This window comes from Panthera onca, chromosome B1 (assembly GCF_046562875.1).
Source record: "Panthera onca isolate mPanOnc1 chromosome B1, mPanOnc1 haplotype 2, whole genome shotgun sequence".
Lineage (NCBI taxonomy): Eukaryota > Metazoa > Chordata > Mammalia > Carnivora > Felidae > Panthera > Panthera onca.
Window position 1 is genome coordinate 96,204,200 of NC_138342.1, and position 25,148 is coordinate 96,229,347.

At 40.2% G+C, this 25,148-nt stretch overlaps 1 protein-coding gene across 2 annotated transcripts in view; it reads left to right on the forward strand.

Moving 5' to 3' along the window:
- The first annotated feature begins 19,609 nt into the window (after positions 1 to 19,609).
- UGT8 (UDP glycosyltransferase 8) overlaps positions 19,610 to 25,148 on the forward strand; it is an 89,024-nt gene continuing 83,485 nt past the window's right edge. The window contains exon 1 of one of the 2 annotated variants that reach the window (XM_060654314.3): positions 19,610 to 19,854. The gene's annotated coding sequence lies outside the window, so the exon portion shown is untranslated. The other variant, XM_060654315.3, reaches the window with a different exon arrangement.

A 25,148-nucleotide genomic window follows, 5' to 3' on the forward strand; every position in this document is an offset into this window, starting at 1 on the left:
TATTATTATGTAGTCTTCTTCTTTATCTCTTGTTACGGTCTTTGTTTCAATGTCTATTTTGTCCAGTATAAGTATTGCTTAGGTGGCAACCTAGTCCATGCATAAGTATCATCCATAGATCTAACCATTTTTTCCTTCCATCTTGCAGGTTTCTTTTGACATCCATTTGCCTGATAAATATTTCTCCACCCCTCACTCTCAATCTACAGATGTCTTTGGGTCTGAAATGAGTCTCTTGTAGGCTGAAGGTAGATGGGTCTTATTTTCTTATCCATTCTGTCATGCTGTGTCTTTTGATTGGAGCAGTTAGTCCATTTACATTCAAAGTAATTATTGATAGATATGTATTTATTGCCATTTTGTAACCTGTTTTGTAGCATGGAGATTACAAAATGTGAAAGGAGTTGAACTGCGTTCTATTAATCCAGTTAATAACAATCTAGTTTATTTATTTGTATCTATCTCTACATACATATGATATACTTTCAGAATCCTGTATATGAATAGCTGAGCATTCCTGCACACAACAGTTATAGAGTGATGCTTCAAAGGCAGTTGCATCACATTTTTTTTTTCCCTCTTGGACCTTTGTTTTGACTGCTGGAGAGATCAAAGAACTATTGCTGTGAATGTCTTGGCAGAGTTATCATCGTAGTGTGAAATGACTGTAGACATCCCTGATTTCTTTTTACAATTAAAATAACAATTATAAGGGATAAATTTAATTTTTGTATTTAGTTTTCATAAATGGTATTATTTGTTGTATAGAATACCATTGGCCAGGACACCTAGATCTCTTCATTCAATTCCAGACCTGCTTTTAATGATCTCTTATCCTCTGACCTAATAAATCATACTTTTTTCTAGACCATTATTACTTTATAAAATACATATGGTGTTAACAACCACAAAACAAGTAACAAAATGGCATTAAATACATATCTATCAATAATTACTTTGAATGTAAATGGACTAACTGCTCCAATCAAAAGACACAGCATGACAGAATGGATAAGAAAATAAGACCCATCTACCTTCAGCCTACAAGAGACTCATTTCAGACCCAAAGACATCTGTAGATTGAGAGTGAGGGGTGGAGAAATATTTATCAGACAAATGGATGTCAAAAGAAAACTGGAGAAGCAACACTCATACTGGACAAAATAGACATTGAAACAAAGACCATAACAAGAGATAAAGAAGAACACTACATAATAATAAAAGGAACAATTTAAGAAGAAGATATAAAAATTGTAAATATTTATGCACCCAAAATAGAAGCAGCCAATACATAAAACAGTTAGTAACAAGCATAAAAGAAGTAATCAATAGTAATACAATAATAGAAGGGGACTTTAACACCTCATATTTTATATCAACAGACAGATCATTCAGTCAGAAAATCAACAAGGAAACAGTGACTTTGAGTGACACACAAGACCAGATGGATCTAGCAGAACATTCCACCCTAAAACAGCAAAATACATATTCTTTTATTTTCTTTTTTTTAAAGTGTATTTATTTATTTTGAGAGAGGGAGAGAAAGAGAACACCTGTGAAAGAGGCAGAGAGAGAAAGTGGGGGGTGGGGGGTAATACAGGGGTTAGAGAGAGAATCCTAAACAGGCTCCACATGGTAAACATAGAACCCAATGGGGGTCTTGAACATGAATTGTGAGATCAAGACCTGAGCTGAAATCAAGAGTCAGAAGTTTAACTGACTGAGCCACACAGGTGCCCTACATTCTTTTCAAGTGAACATGGAACATTCTCCAGAATAGATCACATATTAGGCTACAAAACAAATCTCAACAAATTCAAAAAGATCAAAGTCATACTATGCATCTTTTCTGACCACAACACTATGAAACTAGAAATAAACCACAAGAAAAATCTGGAAAGACCACAAATACACTGAGGTTAAATAACATACAACAAACAATGAATGGGTCAACCAAAAAATTAAAGAAGAAATCAAAAGGTACATGGAATCAAATGAAAATGAAAACACAGTGATTCAAAAACTTTGGGATGCAGCAAAAGCAGCTCTAAGAGGGAAGTTTATAGTAATACAGGCCTACCTTCAAAGCAAGAAAAATCTCAAATAAATAACAACCTTACACCTAAAGGAGATAGGAAAAAACCCTACAAATAAAATCCAAAACCAGCAGAAGGAAGAAAATAATAATTAGAGCAGAAAGAAACTAAAAACAAAAACAAAAACAAAAACAAAAAAAACCCAAAAATCAAAAACCAAAAAACAATAGAGCAGATCAATGAAACCAAAAGCTAGTTTTTAAAAAAGATTTTAAAAAATTGATAAACCTCTAGCCAACTCATCCAGAGAAAAAGAGAAAGGACTCAAACAAAATCACAAAAGAAAGAGAAAAAATAACAACTAATAGCACAGAAATACAAACAATTGTAAAAGAATATTATGAAAATTACATGCCAACAAATTAGACTACCTAGAAGAAATGGATAAATTCCTAGAAAAATAGAATCTACCAAAACTGAAGAAGGAAGAAATAGAAAATTTGAACAGACTAATTCCCTGAAAAGGGATTGAATCAATTATCAAAAAACTCCCAACACACAAAAGTCCAGGACCAGATGGCTTCACAGGAGAATTCTACCAAACATTTAAAGAAGAGTTAATATCTATTCTTCTCAAACTATTCCAAAATAAACATAAGAGGAAGGAAAACTTCCAAATTCATTCTAAGAGGCCACTATCACCTTGATACCAAAACCAGATAAAAACACCACACACACACGAGCTTTATAGACCAATATCACTGATGAACATAAATGCAAAAATCCTTAACAAAATACTAGCAAACACAATGCAACATTACATTAAAAAAATCATTCACTGGGGCGCCTGAGTGGCTCAGTCAGTTAAGCGTCCGACTTCGGCTCAGGTCATGATCTCACAGTTTGTGAGTTCGAGCCCCACATTGGGCTCTGTGCTTACAGCTCAGAGCCTGGAGCCTGCTTCGGATTCTGTGTCTCATTCTCTCTCTACCCCTCCCCCACATCTGTTCTGTCTCTGTCTCTCAAAAATAAATAAAAATGTAAAAAAATAAAAATAAAATCATTCACTGGAGTGCCTGGATGACTCAGTTGGTTAAGATCCAACTTGAACTCAGGTCATGATCTCCTGGGTCACAAGTTCGAGCCCCATGTCAAGCTCTCTGCTGTCAGCGCACACTTGTTCAGGGGTCAGTTTTTGTGCTTCTGCTAAATGCATCAGGTTATAGTTTTCTTTTGGCACTCACCATTTATGTTTATATGTGTGTGAGGGGAAGTTAGAAGATATGGGGTCAAATAAAAGAATGAAAGATATAGTTCATGCGCACAAGGAACACACATTCTAATAGAAATCTGACATGTATATAAATAATCACAGACCATATCGTCAAGGTAAAATTTGACCAAAGAGCTATGGTACATGAAAGAAGGAGAGCATTCAGGAATGCTCACAATGGAGTTTAAATTTCATGATAGTTAGGATTTTTTAAAAATGGAAATGGAGAAGACTATGTTCCATAACTCTCCGTATTTATAATATATTTTCTCCTGCAAAGCATACATCCCTAGCTTGGAGACTGACTGGTTTTGCTCGAGTGATGATCTTACAATGGGAGGTAGTCAGTTTGGGCTGTATCTTGAAGGACATAATTGAGCATCTATAACCAGTTTTCATTTTTCTTCATTCTGTTTCTGTTCAACTGACCCAATAAGTTGTTTTATGTGAGTTTTTGTCATATGATATATCTTTTGCTGAATTTAGGTCCAACCTAGCAGATGTTGTAAATGTATGTGTTTGTGGGGGAATTTTAGTGGAAGAAGTGAGCCTACTTTTCTCTTTCTTTTTTTTTGTTTTTTTAATTTTTTAATGTTTATTTTATTTTATTTTATTTTTTTTTTATTTTTTAATATATGAAATTTACTGTCAAATTGGTTTCCATACAACACCCAGTGCTCATCCCAAAAGGTGCCCTCCTCAATACCCATCACCCACCCTGCCCTCCCTCCCACCCCCCATCAACCCTCAGTTTGTTCTCAGTTTTAAACAGTCTCTTATGCTTTGGCTCTCTCCCACTCTAACCTCTTTTTTTTTTTTTTTTTTTTTCCTTCCCCTCCCCCATGGGTTTCTGTTATGTTTCTCAGGATCCACATAAGAGTGAAACCATATGGTATCTGTCTTTCTCTGTATGGCTTATTTCACTTAGCATCACACTCTCCAGTACCATCCATGTTGCTACAAAAGGCCATATTTCATTTTTTCTCATTGCCACGTAGTATTCCATTGTGTATATAAACCACAATTTCTTTATCCATTCATCAGTTGATGGACATTTAGGCTCTTTCCATAATTTGGCTATTGTTGAGAGTGCCGCTATAAACATTGGGGTACAGGTGCCCCTATGCATCAGTACTCCTGTATCCCTTGGATAAATTCCTAGCAGTGCTATTGCTGGGTCATAGGGTAGGTCTATTTTTAATTTTCTGAGGAACCTCCACACTGCTTTCCAGAGCGGCTGCACCAATTTGCATTCCCACCAACAGTGCAAGAGGGTTCCTGTTTCTCCACATCCTCTCCAGCATCTATAGTCTCCTGATTTCTTCATTTTGGCCACTCTGACTGGCGTGAGGTGGTATCTGAGTGTGGTTTTGATTTGTATTTCCCTGATAAGGAGCGACGTTGAACATCTTTTCATGTGCCTGTTGGCCATCCGGATGTCTTCTTTAGAGAAGTGTCTATTCATGTTTTCTGCCCATTTCTTCACTGGGTTATTTGTTTTTCGGGTGTGGAGTTTGGTGAGCTCTTTATAGATTTTGGATACTAGCCCTTTGTCCGATGTGTCATTTGCAAATATCTTTTCCCATTCCGTTGGTTGCCTTTTAGTTTTGTTGGTTGTTTCCTTTGCTGTGCAGAAGCTTTTTATCTTCATAAGGTCCCAGTAATTCACTTTTGCTTTTAATTCCCTTGCCTTTGGGGATGTGCCGAGTAAGAGATTGCTACGGCTGAGGTCAGAGAGGTCTTTTCCTGCTTTCTCCTCTAAGGTTTTGATGGTTTCCTGTCTCACATTCAGGTCCTTTATCCATTTTGAGTTTATTTTTGTGAATGGTGTGAGAAAGTGGTCTAGTTTCAACCTTCTGCATGTTGCTGTCCAGTTCTCCCAGCACCATTTGTTAAAGAGACTGTCTTTTTTCCATTGGATGTTCTTTCCTGCTTTGTCAAAGATGAGTTGGCCATACGTTTGTGGGTCTAGTTCTGGGGTTTCTATTCTATTCCATTGGTCTATGTGTCTGTTTTTATGCCAATACCATGCTGTCTTGATGATGACAGCTTTGTAGTAGAGGCTAAAGTCTGGGATTGTGATGCCTCCTGCTTTGGTCTTCTTCTTCAAAATTACTTTGGCTATTCGGGGCCTTGTGTGGTTCCATATGAATTTTAGGATTGCTTGTTCTAGTTTCGAGAAGAATGCTGGTGCAATTTTGATTGGGATTGCATTGAATGTGTAGATAGCTTTGGGTAGTATTGACATTTTGACAATATTTATTCTTCCAATCCATGAGCAGGGAATGTCTTTCCATTTCTTTATATCTTCTTCAATTACCTGCATAAGCTTTCTATAGTTTTCAGCATACAGATCTTTTACATCTTTGGTTAGATTTATTCCTAGGTATTTTATGCTTCTTGGTGCAATTGTGAATGGGATCAGTTTCTTCATTTGTCTTTCTGTTGCTTCATTGTTAGTGTATAAGAATGCAACTGATTTCTGTACATTGATTTTGTATCCTGCAACTTTGCTGAATTCATGTATCAGTTCTAGCAGACTTCTGGTGGAGTCTATCGGATTTTCCATGTATAATATCATGTCATCTGCAAAAAGCGAAAGCTTGACTTCATCTTTGCCAATTTTGATGCCTTTGATTTCCTTTTGTTGTCTGATTGCTGATGCTAGAACTTCCAGCACTATATTAAACAACAGCGGTGAGAGTGGGCATCCCTGTCGTGTTCCTGATCTCAGGGAAAAAGCTCTCAGTTTTTCCCCGTTGAGGATGATGTTAGCTGTGGGCTTTTCATAAATGGCCTTTATGATCTTTAAGTATGTTCCTTCTATCCCGACTTTCTCAAGGGTTTTTATTAAGAAAGGGTGCTGGATTTTGTCAAAGGCCTTTTCTGCATCGATTGACAGGATCATATGGTTCTTCTCTTTTTTTTTGTTAATGTGATGTATCACGTTGATCGATTTGCGAATGTTGAACCAGCCCTGCATCCCAGGAATGAATCCCACTTGATCATGGTGAATAATTCTTTTTATATGCTGTTGAATTCGATTTGCTAGTATCTTATTGAGAATTTTTGCATCCATATTCATCAGGGATATTGGCCTGTAGTTCTCTTTTTTTGCTGGGTCTCTGTCTGGTTTAGGAATCAAAGTAATACTGGCTTCATAGAATGAGTCTGGAAGTTTTCCTTCCCTTTCTATTTCTTGGAATAGCTTGAGAAGGATAGGTATTATCTCTGCTTTAAATGTCTGGTAGAACTCCCCTGGGAAGCCATCTGGTCCTGGACTCTTATTTGTTGGGAGATTTTTGATAACCGATGCAATTTCTTCGCTGGTTATGGGTCTGTTCAAGCTTTCTATTTCCTCCTGATTGAGTTTTGGAAGAGTGTGGGTGTTTAGAAATTTGTCCATTTCTTCCAGGTTGTCCAATTTGCTGGCATATAATTTTTCATAGTATTCCCTGATAATTGTTTGTATCTCTGAGGGATTGGTTGTAATCATTCCATTTTCATTCATGATTTTATCTATTTGGGTCATCTCCCTTTTCTTTTTGAGAAGCCTGGCTAGAGGTTTGTCAATTTTGTTTATTTTTTCAAAAAACCAACTCTTGGTTTCGTTGATCTGCTCTACAGTTTTTTTAGATTCTATATTGTTTATTTCTGCTCTGATCTTTATGATTTCTCTTCTTCTGCTGGGTTTAGGCTGCCTTTGCTGTTCTGCTTCTATTTCCTTTAGGTGTGCTGTTAGATTTTGTATTTGGGATTTTTCTTGTTTCTTGAGATAGGCCTGGATTGCAATGTATTTTCCTCTCAGGACTGCCTTCGCTGCGTCCCAAAGCGTTTGGATTGTTGTATTTTCATTTTCGTTTGTTTCCATATATTTTTTAATTTCTTCTCTAATTGCCTGGTTGACCCACTCATTCGTTAGTAGGGTGTTCTTTAACCTCCATGCTTTTGGAGGTTTTCCAGACTTTTTCCTGTGGTTGATTTCAAGCTTCATAGCCTTGTGGTCTGAAAGTATGCATGGTATAATTTCAATTCTTGTAAACTTATGAAGGGCTGTTTTGTGACCCAGTATATGATCTATCTTGGAGAATGCACTCGAGAAGAAAGTATATTCTGTTGCTTTGGGATGCAGAGTTCTAAATATATCTGTCAAGTCCATCTGATCCAATGTATCATTCAGGGCCCTTGTTTCTTTATTGACTGTGTGTCTAGATGATCTATCCATTTCTGTAAGTGGGGTGTTAAAGTCCCCTGCGATGACCACATTCTTATCAATAAGGTTGCTTATGTTTATGAGTAATTGTTTTATATATCTGGGGGCTCGGGTATTTGGCGCATAGACATTTATAATAGTTAGCTCTTCCTGGTGGATAGACCCTGTGATTATTATATAATGCCCTTCTTCATCTCTTGTTACAGCCTTTAATTTAAAGTCTAGTTTGTCTGATATAAGTATGGCTACTCCAGCTTTCTTTTGGCTTCCAGGAGCATGATAAATAGTTCTCCATCCCCTCACTCTCAATCTAAAGGTGTCCTCAGATCTAAAATGAGTCTCTTGTAGACAGCAAATAGATGGGTCTTGTTTTTTTATCCATTCTGATACCCTATGTCTTTTAGTTGGCGCATTTAATCCATTTACATTCAGTGTTATTATAGAAAGATATGGGTTTAGAGTCATTGTGATGTCTGTATGTTTTATGCTTGTAGCAATGTCTCTGGTACTTTGTCTCACAGGATCCCCCTTAGGATCTCTTGTAGGGCTGGTTTCGTGGTGACAAATTCCTTCAGTTTTTGTTTGTTTGGGAAGACCTTTATCTCTCCTTCTATTCTAAATGACAGACTTGCTGGATAAAGGATTCTCGGCTGCATATTTTTTCTGTTTAGCACACTGTAGATATCGTGCCAAGCCTTTCTGGCCTGCCAAGTTTCAAAGGAGAGATCAGTCACGAGTCTTATAGGTCTCCCTTTATATGTGAGGGCACGTTTATCCCTTGCTGCTTTCAGAATTTTCTCTTTATCCTTGTATTTTGCCAGTTTCACTATGATATGTCGTGCAGAAGATCGATTCAAGTTACGTCTGAAGGGAGTTCTCTGTGCCTCTTGGATTTCAATGCCTTTTTCCTTCCCCAGTTCAGGGAAGTTCTCAGCTATAATTTGTTCAAGTACCCCTTCAGCACCTTTCCCTCTCTCTTCCTCCTCTGGGATACCAATTATGCATATATTATTTTTTTTTAGTGTATCACTTAGTTCTCTAATTTTCCCCTCATACTCCTGGATTTTTTTATCTCTCTTTCTTTCAGCTTCCTCTTTCTCCATAACTTTATCTTCTAGTTCACCTATTCTCTCCTCTGCCTCTTCAAGCCGAGCCATCGTGGATTCCATTTTGTTTTGCATTTCGTTTAAAGCGTTTTTCAACTCCTCGTGACTGTTCCTTAGTCCCTCGATCTTTGTGGCAAGAGATTCTCTGCTGTCCTGTATACTGTTTTCAAGCCCAGCGATTAATTTTATGACTATTATTCTAAATTCACTTTCTGTTATATTATTTAAATCCTTTTTGATCAGTTCATTAGCTGTTGTTATTTCCTGGAGATTCTTCTGAGGGGAATTCTTCCGTTTGGTCATTTTGGAGAGTCCCTGGCGTGGTGAGGACCTGCAGGGCACTTCCCCTGTGCTGTGGTGTATAACTGGAGTTAGTGGGCAGGGCCGCAGTCCGACCCGATGTCTGCCCCCAGCCCACTGCTGGGGCCACAGTCAGACTGGTGTGTGCCTTCTCTTCCCCTCTCCTAGGGGCGGGATTCACTGTGGGGTGGCGTGTCCCGTCTGGGCTACTTGCACACTGCCAGGCTTGTGTTGCTGGGGATCTGGCGTATTAGCTGGGGTGGGTAGGCAAGGTGCACGGGGGCTGGAGGGGCAGGCTTAGCTCGCTTCTCCTTAGGTGATCCACTTCAGGAGGGGCCCTGTGGCAGCGGGAGGGAGTCAGATCCGCTGCCGGAGGTTTGGCTCCGCAGAAGCACAGAGTTGGGTGTTTGCGCGGAGCGAGCAAGTTCCCTGGCAGGAACTGGTTCCCTTTGGGATTTTGGCTGGGGGATGGGCGGGGGAGGTGGCGCTGGCGCCTTTTTTCCCCGCCAAGCTGAGCTCTGCCGTCCTCCCTTTGCCCTCCCTTTGTCCTCCAGCCTTCCCGCTTTCCGAGCAGAGCTGTTAACTTATGACCTCCCAGACGCTAAGTCGCGCTTGCTGTCGGAACACAGTCCGTCCGGCCCCTCCGCTTTTGCCAGCCAGACTCGGGGGCTCTGCTTGGCCGGCGAGCCGCCCCTCCGCCCCGGCTCCCTCCCGCCAGTCCGTGGAGCGCGCACCGCCTCGCCGCCCTTCCTACCCTCTTCCGTGGGCCTCTAGTCTGCGCTTGACTCCGGAGACTCCCTTCTGCTAATCCTCTGGCGGTTTTCTGGGTTCTTTACGCAGGTGTAGGTGGAATCTAAGTGATCGGCAGGACGCGCTGTGAGCCCCGCGTCCTCCTACGCCGCCATCTTCCGGAACCCTACTTTTCTCTTTCTTAACATCAGGCTATTTTGGGGAGGTTATTTGTTCTTTGTATCAGACCTTTTCTATTTCCTAAAACTCTTCATGTTCCCCTCCCCTGGAAATTTCAAATCCAAGACTGGAGTCATGTACTTAATCAGCTTGACTCTAGCTGTATTTGAAATTATGTGAACACCAGTGGTGTCACGAGCTGTCACATATATTTAGCTATGGTTCAGCTGCCTAGGGAGAAAATATTTTCATTCAGGGGCTTCTGGTACTAAGCAGCCATTCACTTATTTATTGATTTAACACAAGCATACCTTTTAGCATACCTTGAACCAGGTAGTGTTCTAGGTCCTGAAGATGTAACAGTGAATTTAAAAACCAAAGTCTTTCTTCTCATGGAGATTAAATTCTAATGGTAGCTCTGATTAGCTTGAAAATAAACTAGCTATCAAATTCTGCTCAAATGTCATTTTCTCAAGAGAGACTTCTCAGACATTTTTTAGATTCTGTTCCCATATTACTCTGTTAGCTCTACTGTTTTCTTTCTCCCTCATAGCGATGATTTGCTCTTCCCTTTGTCTGTCTATCCTTATTTCTCTTCTCCCTGGTCCCCTCACTAAGCTGTGAACTAGAAGGCAAAGACCAATATCTCACCATCTTTGTATTAAAAGAAAATATATTCAATAGATCTTTATAAGTGAATGAATGAATGCAGTTAATATTTGGTAATCACTGTTTGTGAAAACATTAGGGGCAACCTCACCAAAATGTCTCTCTCGATATGTCATGGCAATTCAGTGTGTATGGATTTCTAACCACATGAACCAAACGTGATATTCCATACACTCCATTCCATGGAGTTTGATGGTACATGTTTAATTAACAATCAGCAGTTTAAAAAAATGTCATATCTTGAACTTCTGGGCTATAAAACATGTGTCTTTTAAAATACCGTTGTAGAGAAATGTAGGGAATGGCTCCAAATGTTTTGGAAGATCAGCTCACTAAGCTGAGAATTTCCAGAACTTGATGTTAGTATGTATTAGCTAACTCTGGTCATGCAACATCATACTTTTCTTTTATTCTACTTTGATACCGTATTCTGCAGAAATGTATACAAGGAAGCTGCTTCCCAGAAATGACATTAAAATTGAGTTGTGGGGTGCCTGGGTGGCTTAGTCTGTTGAGCATCTGACTCTTGATTTTGGCTCAGATCGTGATCCCAGGGTTGTGGGATCAAGCCTCCTGTCAGAAGCGTGGAGACTGCTTAAGATTTTCTCTTTCTCTCTGCCCCTCTTCCCCATTCACATGTGCATGCTCTCTCAAATAAAACAAACCAAAAAAAAGTGAGTTGTAAAGAAAACTGGTAGTTGAACAATCTACTTCACTTTCACCATGTCTAATATACTGGGGGAAAATAACTATTAGAACTTTAGCAACAACCTACAAGACCAGTACTGGCCTCACTTAGAGTCAGCCGTACCCAAGTTCACTGTGTCAAGGCTATAGTCAGTCTAGGGAAAACTGATGTGACTGCTGAAGATACATGAAAAGTGAACACATTTTGTGCTTCCATGTTGTATATATAGGGCTTCCTTAGAAAGTGGAAAGTATTACCAAAGATGTCATTTGGTGACCTATACAATACTGGAGACTTTAGAAAATTCTCTTACATTTTACCTCATTTAATCTCTACGACTCTCTAAAAGGTATTTTATTGACATTTTGCAAGTTGGAAAATGAGGCATCAATAAGTTGTGTGATATACTTAAGTTCACATGCACCTAGTAATTGGCAATACCAGAGTGAAAGTCCAAAGTTCCAAGGTTGCCTCAGTGAGGTCATTTAATATAAAGGGAGGCATTTTAGAGGCCATAGTAAATACCAAATCAGTTCTGACAGTATACTGATAACATGCTGATAAACATGCTGGTTGAGACTGTAACTTTTTTGTGTGGAGGTGATTTTCTTCTATGAAACTACCAGCAAGTGGGTGTGAAGAAAGGTAGACTGCTTTAAGGAAATAGTTAAGGGGAGGGGATTAAAGAGAAAAGAGGAAGCAAGAAAGAATTTCCTATTCTTTGAGCAATGTAAGCTTCTCATTAACTTTATATACACTGTATTAGTGCTGGCATGGTGCAGAAAAATATTTCAGCAACAAATCTTAATACTATTTAATATTCATGGGGATATTGCAATCCACTCCATTTCTCATTACCATTTCAAGGGTTTTAAAATAAACATTTGTTGTAATTAAGATACAATTATTATATTGCTATTGTTCAGTTATAAGTCGAGAATCCAAATCAGGGTGAATTCTAAGATATTTCAAAGAAAATTTTTTTAAAGTAGGCTTCATGCCCTACACTTGAATTCACAACCCTCAGATCAAGACCTGAAATGAGAGCAAGAGTTGGATGCTTAACACACTGAGCCACCCAGGTGCCTCTACTTCAAACAAATTTGTATCCACAATTTACAATAATCATAATTTAATAACTTCTTTCTATTATCTCTAAAAATTATTAGAGCTAGACAAATGCTTACCATCAAAGTGCCTCAAGTTTTCTCATCTATAACATGAAGGAGTGAAAGAAATAATTCTGAAGTCTGGCTGACGATTAAAATAAAATTGGGAGCTTTTGGGGCACCTAGGTGGCTCAGTCGGTTAAGTGTCCGACTTCGGCTCAGGTCATGATCTCATGATCCATGAGTTCGAGCCCCGCGTCGGGCTCTGTGCTGACAGCTCAGAGCCTGGAGCCCGTTTCAGATTCTGTGTCTCCCTTTCTCTCTGCCCCTCCCCTGTTCATGCTCTGTCTCTCTCTGTCTCAAAAGTAAATAAACGTTAAAAAAAATTAATAAAAAAATAATAAAATTGGGAGCTTTTGTTTTCAATAATTAAAAAAAAAAAACCTTTTATATAGTTTTATATTTACAGCAAACTTGACGATACAAGTCGAGAGGCCCCATATCCCCATACCCGTTTCCCCTTATTAACATCATATATTCATATGGTGCATTTGTTATAATTAATGAACCAGTACTAACACATTATTATTAACTACACTCTGTACTTTATTCATGTTTTCTTACTTTATCTTATGTCCTTTTTCTGTTCCAGAGCCCCATCCAGGATACATCATGTTAAGTCATCATGTCTCTCCTTATGCTCCTCTCGGCTGTCATAGATTTTTAGACTTTATCTTTCATGACCTTCATAGTGTTGAGAAATACTGGCCAGGTATTTTGTACAATGTCCCTCTACTGGAGGTTAGCTGATGCTTTTCTTCATAATTAGACTTGAACTTTGAGTTTGGGGGAGGAAGACTGGAGATTTCCTAAAATACACATTTTTGTACTTGTTTCTAATTTGGTGCTTCTGGAGTGGGAATCAAGACTAAAATTTTTCAAAATCTCCTCAGGGTTCAATCATTAATTACATTGTCTCTTCTGGTGGGTGCTATTTGCTATGTCTAAAAACAATCTGACATGAGTTAAGGATTAAGGTTTGAGGATCTAATCTTCAATTCTCAAAAATCTTTAATTATTTATTTCCTTTTGATATTCTAGCCTTTTTTTTTCTTCTGAAACTCTGTATGTATCATTGAGTTAATATATTCTCTAGGTGTCTTAACTTTTGCATGCGCATGTATATGTGTGTTTCTCTCCTTCATCCTGAAGGAATTTCTCAGAACAATCAAGATTTACTAATTCCTCTTCACAAATGTGAAGAATTTATTCCATAGAGTGAAGCTTCCACTTTCTTCATGTTCCAACTTTTCTTGAGATAGGTTTTTGTTTCACTATTTCAAAAAGAATTTTTTTTTATTTTGACTTTTAATAGATTTATTCCTTCATTAAGTGTGTTTTAAAGCCTTTGTCAAATAGCTTCATAAGATTAATTTTATTTACAGGGGCACCTGGGTGGCTCAGTTGGTTAAGCATCTGACTTTGGCCCAGGTCATGATCTCATGGTTCCTGAGTTTGAGCCCCAGGTGGGGCTGTGTGCTGACAGCTCAGAGCCTGGAGCCTGCTTCAGATTCTGTGTCTCCCTCTCTCTCTGTCCCTTCCCTGCTCATGCTCTGTCTCTGTCTTAAAAATAAATAAACATTAAAAAAGATCATTTACAAAGAATTCAGGTTTCGGGCCTATGGTTTTAGTTTGCTTTTCTTAACATTAGAGTTTTTTGTGTGTCTTTGGATTTTAGGATACATTTTATTTTAACTGGAGAGGACTTTTTTCTTGCCTAATTGTTTTCTGTACCTCTAATTGCCTTCACCTGGCACTCCTGAGCCACCAATCCAGAACCAAGTTTAGTAACAGCATTTTAAGGCTCCTGCTGTAGGTAAATATTGGGGATATCAAAAGTCCAGCCACTAAAGTCAGCTAGCAACTTGATTTGATTCCTAGTTTTGAGTTTCCAGACATCCATACAGTGACTGTTTTCTATGTAGCCAGGTTTCCAGCCTTTTTATTCAGACTTTGTTCACATGTGTGGGAGTCCTGGCCCACTCCTGGTTTCAAGGAGTAAATCTGGCTGATTATCCTCTTCCTGTACAGAGCAATGAATTAGTTACCAATTGCTGTATAACACAGTACCCCAAACTTAGTAGGCTAAAACAACACACATTTACCATCTCACCATTTTGTGGATAACGAGCCTGAGTATGGGTTGCCTGGGTCCTGTGACCAGGGGTTTCTCAAGGCTACATTCTAGGTGTTGGCCAGGCTGCCTTCTGACTGGGCAAGTATATACTTTAAAGCTCATTCAGTTGTTGGCAGAATTCAATTTTCAGCAGCTATATGACTGAAGACCACAACTCCTTGAGGGCTTTTGGTTCAAAGCCACTCTCAGGTCCTAGAAGCTGCCCATAGTTCTTTGCCATGAGGACTTCCTCAACATGGCTGCTCATTTCATCATGCCTGTAAGGAGAGTCTCTCTTCGTAGGGAGGGCCCAGCTCCTCTTTTAAGGGCTTTCACCTGATATTCTTAAAGTCACACCTACCCAGGATAATCTCCCTTTTGATTAACTCAACATTCCTGAGATTTGGGGTCCTAACATATGAAAATTCTCTTTACCTTTGTCATATTCTAATGGCTAGAAGCAAGACAAAGTCCTACACACACACAAATGGGAGGATATTATAGGAAGCAGGATGCCAGGAGGTGAGAATGATGGGGTTACCCTGGGGTCTGTCTGTTACAAGCACCTTTAGTCCAAAGACCACTAACTGTGTCCAGTTCCAGAAGTCGCAACCCTTGGCCCCAGCTTGGATCTCTGCTTTGCATTTCTGTCCTATTTCTAGTTCAAGAGGATGTTTACCTTGTTTCTTAATTCCTCTATGTCTAATTGGTACGTTTTTCCCTTCTGTATTATATCAGTCATCAATTTTTGTATGAAATAGAGGTTATGTGAAAGTATAAATTTAGAAAGCTATTTTACTCTATCCATGTTTTGTAAAAATTTCTACTTGATCAGGGTTAGAACAGGTTTCTGAAGCTCTAGATGTGTTTTAATGGTAAGGAAGTATTTGACCAAATGTTTTTGGGAAGAAGGTCTGGTAGACAGGATTATTTATGGTATGAAAGGATAAGTAATTGGTAAATGAAACTAGGCACATCTAGCCATCACATTAAAAAAAATTAAAGTAGTTTGTGTCTGTTTTACAGTAAGAACCTCAACTTCTAATGATACCCTGGAAAGACCCATGCAATATTGATATCCTCACATTATAGAAATATGCTGTCACTGAAGTAGGTTTTTTTCTACCTGGACTGCCCTTTTTATGGGATGTTCCTTCAGACAGTTTATTTTACAACATAGTTCTTTGCTACACAAAAGTAAGGGATACAATGAATGAAAAACAAGGCAAGAGTAGAGATACTCGAAACAGGATTCCAAATATAAAGTAAAATACACACAGGTAACATGGTAAGTCTGAACACTAGGGCCAAAGTCCTTGGTTTTATTGTTTTTCATTGACATAGAAATCTACTTTCTCTGTAGACCTTGGGACGGTCAGGCTTAGCGTTGACACTTATAGACAAACATATGCCTAACAGTTTTATTTGGGAGCCAAAGTCTGAGAAAGTGACTATTGAAGCACTATAATCTCAAGAGAACCACATGAAATGAGTCACGAATAATTGCTTATACCAATCTGCCAAGGCAAGACCCTTATATCTTTTCTGAAAACAATACAGCTAGTTTTTTATGTTAAGAGGCAGAGGATATAATCCTAAAAAAATAATAATGGATTCTGGGGGTATTTAAGCTTCCTAATAAATGCAAGTTGATTCTGCAGGTTAATTCATGTTTACTTTGGGAAGCACACAGACCATGATACCAGGATGATGGAATATAGGTTAGGAAATTTTGATATTTTAGAATTATGTACGATGGATCTGAGAGCTGCTATAGACAAGTGATAATAAAAAGATATGGATGAAGATTAGCATCTATAAAAGTATAAAGTGGATATGGTAAACATGACCACATTCACCCAGTTCTGGAATATTAGAACTGGTTGGTATTGCATGGAGCTTGCAATGTATTTAGGTCAAATAAATTACGTGCTATAATTGCAATATATTATAAAACTCTTTAGTTCCGGGAGGCATTACAGGCTAAATATAGAAAGGCTGTCATAAGTAACACCTGCAAAATGGGTGGGAAAGGAAGCTGTTGTGGACACAGCCTTACCTTTGATGTCATGCAGCACCACCTTCCTCTCCTTTAAAATCTTGGCTGGGGGCGCCTGGGTGGCTTGGTCGGTTAATCGTCCGACTTCAGCTCAGGTCATGATCTCACGGTCCGTGAGTTCGAGCCCCGTGTGGGGCTCTGTGCTGACAGCTCAAAGCCTGGACCCTGTTTCAGATTCTGTGTCTCCCTCTCTCTCTGCTCCTCCCCTGTTCATGCTCTCTCTCTCTCTGTCTCAAAAATAAATAAACGTTAAAAAAAAAAAATCTTGGCTGGATCACTGAAACCCAATATAGGGCTATATAAGAATCCAGTATGGCAAAGTTTCCAGTTCTGAAAGGCCAAAGGCCAAAAAATTTGCTACATCCATAAGTTTTCTACAACTAACTCTGAACAGGGTTCATCATGAAGTTTTGGAAATTATTTTATAAGATTTAACTTACAGGGTACTAGATTAGATAGCAAAGTTTCATTGATGCCATTTTCTAAGCATGCAAATAAATATTGCTTTAGAAGGACATATAGAATAAGCTAATGATGTCTACTATCATGTAATCAAAATTATTAAAAGTATAAGCTTTTTTGGCTTGCCTTTTATATGAGATAGTCTTTTAGACAATTAAAAAAAATATTTTGATGAGAATCTGGAAGTTGTCAGGTGATCTAGACATCTCCGTGATTTCTACAGTTCCAGAAATCCCTCTTTCTTCCTCTGAGCCTTCTTCTGTTACAATTTGAGCCATAGGTTAAGATTTTCTAGCATAGTCTATAATGCATAATAAAATCAAATTATGATGAAAATGAAAAAAATATTTTGCACACATTAAAATTATGGAAAATGGAAGAAATTAATTTGCACATATAAAAACATGGAGTATGGCACATAACTATAGAGCGTTTAATTGAAACTGAAAGCCGGGTGTTTGGAAGGTAATAAGAGATGGACAAAAAGGAAAAAGTGAAGAAGTGATGGTGTGCCTGTTTTTATCTTACGGACTTTGTGCATGATCTTCATTCTCTGTGCTCTCAGGTTTAGTGTTCCTATAAATACAGCAAGTCAGAGTCCACAGGAAACAGGAATTAAAATAACGGCAATAATTTTAAATTGGATATATGGAAAATTACATCCCTCTTATCACAAAGCATCTTTGTACTGTGCTTGCTTATTGAGCAGTTGTTCTGGGGTAAAAGAGGAGACACAGCACAGGGACATAATCCACACACAATCTAGTAATGCATTTTCTTTCCGAAAGTCTGGCAAAAATCTCACCTGATGTTCAGCTTATATGCTTTTATTAAGCAAAGGAATGTGACACAAATTTTAGAAAGTTTTTCATAAATAAAAGTTATAGTTGTTGCTTAATTTCTAAAGAGTTTTTTTCCCAAGAGTTTACATGTGTAAGATCAAAACAAAGGCTTGCAATTGCTTGAACAATAGCTTGAAGCTTGACACTTGAGGGAACAGAGCTTTTAAAGTAATGCTTAAGTTCTCTTATGTCAGATCATTATCTGTTATGTCTAATGTTTATTATTTTTAGGTTTTTAAAATGCAAGTTAAATAAAAAGCAAATATAGAGGACGGTAATCTCCTTAGGCCAGGTACAAAGACTGAGAACATATTTCTAGTGTTTTTCACAAAATTTCAAATTTCTAGTCTGCAAAGAAAACCAGTGCATTTTTTTTTGTTTTTTGGTTTTTTTTTTTTTTGGAAATCGGCATTTGAAAAGTCTACATCAGTGAACATTCTTTAGAATATGGACTTTAAATCCTGGACTTATTAAATATAGGAACATTAATAAAATGAGAACAATTATGTTTATTAGCGTTTTTCCCCATTTATCATTAAGTAATAACATACAAAATAAAACAATTTCCGGTTTCTTATCTAAGTGCAGAGTGTCCCAACCTATTTCTGAAATTCGGTTCGGAGGAAGGAAAGAATGTCCTGACATGGCATTTTTTTAATTTTCAGTGTTTAAACGTGTAACGTTTGTGCGCAGTGGCAGCGTTTTAGCTTCTGGAGTTTATGCCCAACATGATTTTTGCTTTTCTGAAAGCTGTAACATAAACAACTCTGCTCACGTCGTATATGTATTTATTGAGTACAATGCCAATCAGGCTTAGAGAAAAATCGAACAACTCTGTTAGGTTTTCCTGATTCCCAGGAAGCTCACAATCTACCATCAGACTCTTAAAGGTGCTTGGCCTTTCGGGTCTGAGGCGCCGCAGGAAGGCTGCTCCAGTAGGCCTGGGTACGCAAAGTTGCTTCCTGGCCGGAACGCCAACTTGGCAAATATCTGCTCCTGGCAAACACAGATTAGTAAGGATAAAGTCTTCACAGACTCAACCAAGCAAAGCATAAATGGCCCTTTCAGCTCGAGCCTGCAAGGAGGGACGTTACTGAGCCCAGAACCCAAATTACTTTTTCCGGGCTCCCCAAACTCCAGTGTTTGTTTTAACGTTTTCGGATTCACGAGGCAGGTGCCTAACTCTCCTCCCTCGATTTCTTTCGCTTATCTCCTCTACCTCCTTGCCCAAGTTCAACTTTTTAATGGATGCAGGAAAAGCGCAGTGAGCTAGGAGGATGGGAAGGTGAGAGAAGTGGCGCTATCACCACGTAGATTCGTGCTGAGCTAGCGTGATGGGGGGAAGAAAAAGGCGGGCACCGAGAGCAGAGGGGTGGTGGCAGAAAGGGCACAAGGCACGCCTTGCAGGGGGAACAGGAGGCGGGGCCACGTGCCAGTCCCAGGGTTCCCAGCTCGAGCGCGAGCGGAGGGCTCCCGAGCATTCCAGCTTGCCAGCCGACCGCCACTCCGCAGGCGAGCATCCCTATCCCAGGACCTGCCCCTCGCCCAGCCCTCGAGCGCGTGGCAAGAAGGCGCGTCCGCATCCATGCCCCAGCCCGGGGAGCACAAGGCGTTCGCAGACCCAGGCGTGTGACGAGAGGCTGAGCGCGTGGCACCCGCGTCGTGCCCCGCTGAACCAGACGCGGGAGGAGAGGGGCGCGCTCCAGCTCTTCCAGCAGTGCGCTGGGCGGGGCGCGGCTGGGTGGGTTGGGGGGGGCGGCCACCCGCAGGGAGCAGCGGAGGAGCAGGCGCGCTGCGGCCCCGAGGGAGGGCACCGTTAAAGCTTTGCCATCAATTGTGAGCCCAGTGAGTCCGTCCTAAGCTAACACACTAACGCTACAGCCTCCCTCACGCCCCCAAACCACCGAAGGCGGCGACACCTGATCTAGCGCACAAACACGGGTCCCTTCTGTCCCCGGATACAATTACGCGGCAGACACACTCAAACTCACGCGCAGCAGCCAAGAGCCGAGGTAAGTAGAGTGAGCACGCCGTTCCAGCCGGCGGAAGGGGGGCGGGCTAGGAGGAGGAGATGGGCGTCGTTTGCTCCCAGAGGTGAGTGCTGAGCGAATGGCTACGATCCAGGGGCGGGGGGGGGAGGGGAGGGTAGGGATTGGAAAGTGCAGATGGGGTTGGGCTGAACAAGATAGGCAATGGGGGAGTGGGGTTGGGGGGTAGGGAGAAAGGTCAGGGTTGTGGGGCTGTGAAAGAGATTGTTCCCAGCTACACTCGATTGCTCCCCTACTCTTTTCCTCTCCCATATGGCACCGGTTTGAGGGTCTTTTCGAATTCGTGTGTGAACTCGGAGAGAGGAGGAAATAACTCGGCGCGGATCTGGTCGAGGACCTTGCACTTGACCCTGGAGGGATGGGCATCGGGGAGTCCCAAGGCCCGAGCCGCTGAGGGCAGCGATGGGGTCCAGGAGGTTTCGGACCTCTCCCAACAGTCTTCTACTTTGTCCTCTCCCTAAAGGGGAACTGGATGTGTTGGGGGTGGGGAGTGTCTCGGAGCTGCGCGCGCGCGCGCGGACACAAGCTCACACGCTCACTCACACTCTCTTTGGACCTTTGAGCTTCTGCTGGAGCCCGCGCGACCCCCTAGGAATGTACAGTGGTGTCAGGGTCGCGCGCGGTTTCCCGCGCGGTTGGGGAAACCGTGCGGCGTGCCCTCGCAGTAGAGAAGCCTATGCAAGCTGCTAAGGTTAGAGAGGAGTTGAGAGGAGGACGCGCTGCAGGAAGTAGGGCGCCTTCCTCGGGCTGGAGGAGCGGCGAGGGGGCCTGGGAAGCGTGATTTGGGTTTGTACGAGGCAAACCGCATCGGCAGGCGCAAATATGTGCAGTGCGACGGGGCAAAAGGACAGGCAGAGGTGGCGAAGGGCGTACCCAATCTGTATGTGTAAATTTGCTGGTTTAATTTTAGGTGTATAAAGTTGTGTACGGTGAATGTACTACTCTGCAGCACTTCCTTGGGGAAAGAGCCGCGTCTGTACATGTACCGCTGGTTCCCATCACCTTAAAGCATACCAGGGCACGGGGGAGGGAGATGGGGAGGAACTGGATGTCCCGAAGACTGACTCTTCCGAAGTCTAGGTCTTGTTAAGTAGCCTTTCTTAAGGAGAGGGAGAATCAGAAGAGGACGGTGGTGGGCGGCGTTCTCAGCCAGGAGTGACCCCGTGCCACCTCTGTATGAGTCAGTGTTAGTAATAGGGACAGCCTTTTATTTCAGGTGGGTTCCACCTAGAAAAGATCAAACAACAAACAAACAAACAACACTACACCAAAAAGCCTCAGCCCCCTCAGGCTGTCACCTTGTATGATGAATTTTTGCGTGAAGGTGTGGCTGTTTGGCTATATGCCAAACTTTACTTTTTCTGGTAATTTCATGTTCCAAAAAAGGTCTCCACTCAGAATTGCTGTGCTTTATATCTTTGGTGGAGGGGAGGGGGGGGGGGGGGGAAATGACTGCCATTAGTATGAAGGATAGAAAGTCCTTTTAAACTGGTTTTCTAATTATATTAGGATTAATCACACTTTGTTCTCTGGAGATTTTTAAATTAATTGAAGAGTCATGCACCTCAATGTTATATGATAAAGGAATCCAGAACTTTGTTCACTGAGTAAAATCATAAGTCAGCATTTTTTTTTTTCCAGTCCCAAAATGGATTTAGTTTTCTCCTATCTCCTGATGGATAGTTTAAGGTTTTGCTTTAGGAATGGAATTCTGTTCAGCAACTATTCTAGATAATTCCAGTGATAAATAAATACTCTAGTATTGTTTGATTTGCCTGCCACCCGCAAAATAAAATTGACATCTAGCATTGTGTGATTTATTGCTATAGGATTGTTTAAAAACTACAGTGAAGTGTATTGCCTTGACATTTGGTAAAAGCTTAATAGTGTATAAGTACCTGGGCATAACTTAGTAGAAACAATACTTCTGACTTGACCTGGCTAATACTACTGAAGACATTTAAACTCTTCTTAAATCTACACTTCCCAGAGCTTTATGCTTGTTATGTTAATACTTGGTGCATTTATTAGGATAAGTAAACCAGTGGAGTAAAGAAAGATATTTACAACAAAATTTATTTTTTGTAAAATCTATTGTTTGTGTAAAGAGTTTGACAGTTAACGTTTAATTTGAATTACTTAAAACATTTCAAGGTACCTTATCAGCTTAATTACCACTTAAATATTGATAACAAAGGAAGAAAACAACCATATTCCCAATTCTCAAACTCCTTTTCAAAGTTATTTATTTATCGAATAATATTGATTTGATGTTGCTTAATTCACACTAGATTTTCAGAATATACCAGGAGAATAAGAACTTTTTACTGCTTTTGTAATATATAATAATACTTAATTTATTGATATTGTTACCATCTGGGATGTTGCTTATTTAGATAAGCGCATTTTCTCCATAGCTGACCTCTCACGTGATTAATTACTGAAACTTAAAAATTAAACTATTAAAACAAAAAAATAATTTCTAAATCTTACACTCTTAGTTGCTTCCTTGGATTTAAGTTAATTTTTCTGTTGGGTTGTCTTTATGAGCATGAATTCATAAAGAATTGAATAGTGCTATTCGTTGAGGTGTATAGAGCTGTTTTTGTTTATAGTAAATGGTCTTAGTCTGCCCAGTTGAAAAACTAGATTGAAGACAGAAGTACTATTCTTCCTTTTATGGTTTTTCTGGGTCCTCTTTCTGTTATCAGCTATCAACTTTCTTCTGTCAGGCTGTGAGTGAGTCTTGCTGCTATATTATCTGTTGTCTTTTTTTCTGTGAAATGATGTGGGCTATTGCCTGAGTATAAAGCCTGTGGACTTTGGACAGATACTTGCTGTTCTCATGCTTTATTTCTGGGCTCAATCACAAGCTATATGGTGCGGTTCCTAAAAGGATGACCTCTACATAAATGGTTTTCATGTTGTTTTATAGAATATTTTGTGTGTGAGATCTTAAGAAGAAGAGTGACTTAGTTTCAGACAGTTCAGTCTTGTGAAAAATCTTCGCTTTTCTGAGAAATTGAAGCAGCCCTTAAAAAAGTCGGTTGAATATCTGACTCTTGGATTTGGCTCAGGTCATGATATCACGGTTTGTGGGATTGAGCCCCGCCTCAGGTTGTACACTGGCAATGCAGAGCCTACTTGGGATTCTCTCTCTCTGCCCTTCCCTCTTTCTCTGTCAAAATAAATAAATAAACTTTTAAAAAAAAGTTTACTTTACACTAGGCCCAGAGTGTCTTTGTTTGAGAATATGAATACAGTGATATTTTCCATACCACTTCCTGCCACTGAAACCAGCTAGCCATATATAATATCGTTAATATTTTCCTATTCTGGAAGCCACGAATAAGAAGTGTGGTTTGATAATCTTGTTAACCATACTTGAAGGTAGGTCAATCATTTCAATATTATTTTGCATGCCTACCTATGGAGGAACTCATCAAATTAGTTTGAATAAATTAGTTTAATTTAGTCTTGAAAACAGTAGCAATCAATATCTTCCCAATATAAAGCATTTCACAAACATTAATTCTTCTGTTCAACAAATATTTATTAAAACCACACTGTGCTCTTGTGCTCTGGGGATATACAAACACGTAAGAGCCTGGAAGGGCTCTGGGTGTAAGAGGGTTAGTTAGATAGAAAACAAACTAGTTTCAGTATGTGCAAAATAGTGCCATAAGGTCTATGAGTGCTGTGATGAGGATATGGAGAGTGCCCTGAACAGGTATTGGAAGTGATCGAAAGACTAGAGAGGCTTCATAGAGAAGGTGACATAAAAGGCAGGGGCAAGGTCATGAGGGGCTGTTTGCCATCATAAGGAATATGGACCATTTTCTGTTCAAGTCTGTTTCAAACAAAGGAGTGATTTGATAAAAGACAGCTCTCACAGCCATCTAGAAGGGTAGATCTGAGGAATATGAGATAAGAACAGCAGTTTAGAAGGTACTGGAGTGATCTTGTTAAGGACCTTATACCATAGTGGTAGCAGTGAGATGAAGAAAAGTGTTTGGTCACATAGATGTTAAGGTAGGAGAATCTAGGATTAGGTGAGCGATTAGGTGAGCAATTACATGATGGGTGACATAGGAGGATGGAATAGGGACTTTAAAAGGTTGGAGGGGCAAAGATGATAGAGTTCAGTTTTGGACATGAAGAATATGAACTACCTATAGAAAATCTAGTTCTGGGCAGAGAGGTCTTGGCTGGATAGATCAGGTAGATAAATGGATGGATAAGGATGGATGGATAGGTAGGTAGATAAATGCATGGATAGATGGATGGGTGAATGCACTGATTTAACAGTTTTCAGTAAATGGGTGGTTGTACGAAAAAAAAAAAAAAAAAAAAAGGAAGTCTATAGGTCTTCCAGGGCAGGTACAAAGACTAAGACGGAGATAGAGACCTAGGGAGATCTTAAAGTTTAACAGTTGGGTGAGAATCAAGGAGCCAGAAAAAAAGAGGGGTACAGAGTGGAAGGCAGGAGGACAATTAGGAGAGAACAGCTTTTTAGGAGCTGAAGAAAGAAATAAGTTCAAGAAGTAAGATCAGGTACTTAAATGGGGGTATCAGACAGTCCTGGTTCTGCCCCTAACTCTGTGACCTTAAACTTAGAATTTAGTTCTCACCTATAAAAAGAGAACCAAAGTGCCTACACCATATGTCTACTGTGAGGATCAAATGAGATGAAGTCTGGCAAGCTCCGTGCCTAGAAGCTTACTGGTTTGTGTTCAATAAATGGCTAGCTGTTTTTATGAAAAGCTGAACTTGGATTTGGTGATAGTTTATGGGGACTATTGCTTTCAGCAGTACTTGCTCTCAGGGTTTCAGGAGGGTGATTGAAGGTATATTTCAGATGAAAACTTGATCAGATTTACAGCCTTTGGGGAGGAAGCCAGTAGAATAGGGGTAATTGGAAATTTTGAAGGGAGCAGAAAGAGCAGTTTGAAAGCATTGCCTAAGGAGAGGGTGGGAATTGCATCAAGAGCTCTGGGAAAGCCCCTGGGATCCTCTGGACAAGCCATGCCTCTACCAGCCTGAGGGTCTTGTGCCACACAGGTTTGTTTGGTCTTTTTGTTCTTGTTGTTGTTGTTTTAAGTTTATTTATTTTGAGAGACCGAGCAGAGGAGGGGCAGAGAAAGAGAGGGAGGGAGAGAGAGAACCCCAGGCAGGCTCCATGCTGTCAGAGCAGAGCCCGATTTGGGGCTTGAACTCACAAACTGTGAGATCATGACCTAAGCTGAAACCAAGAGTCA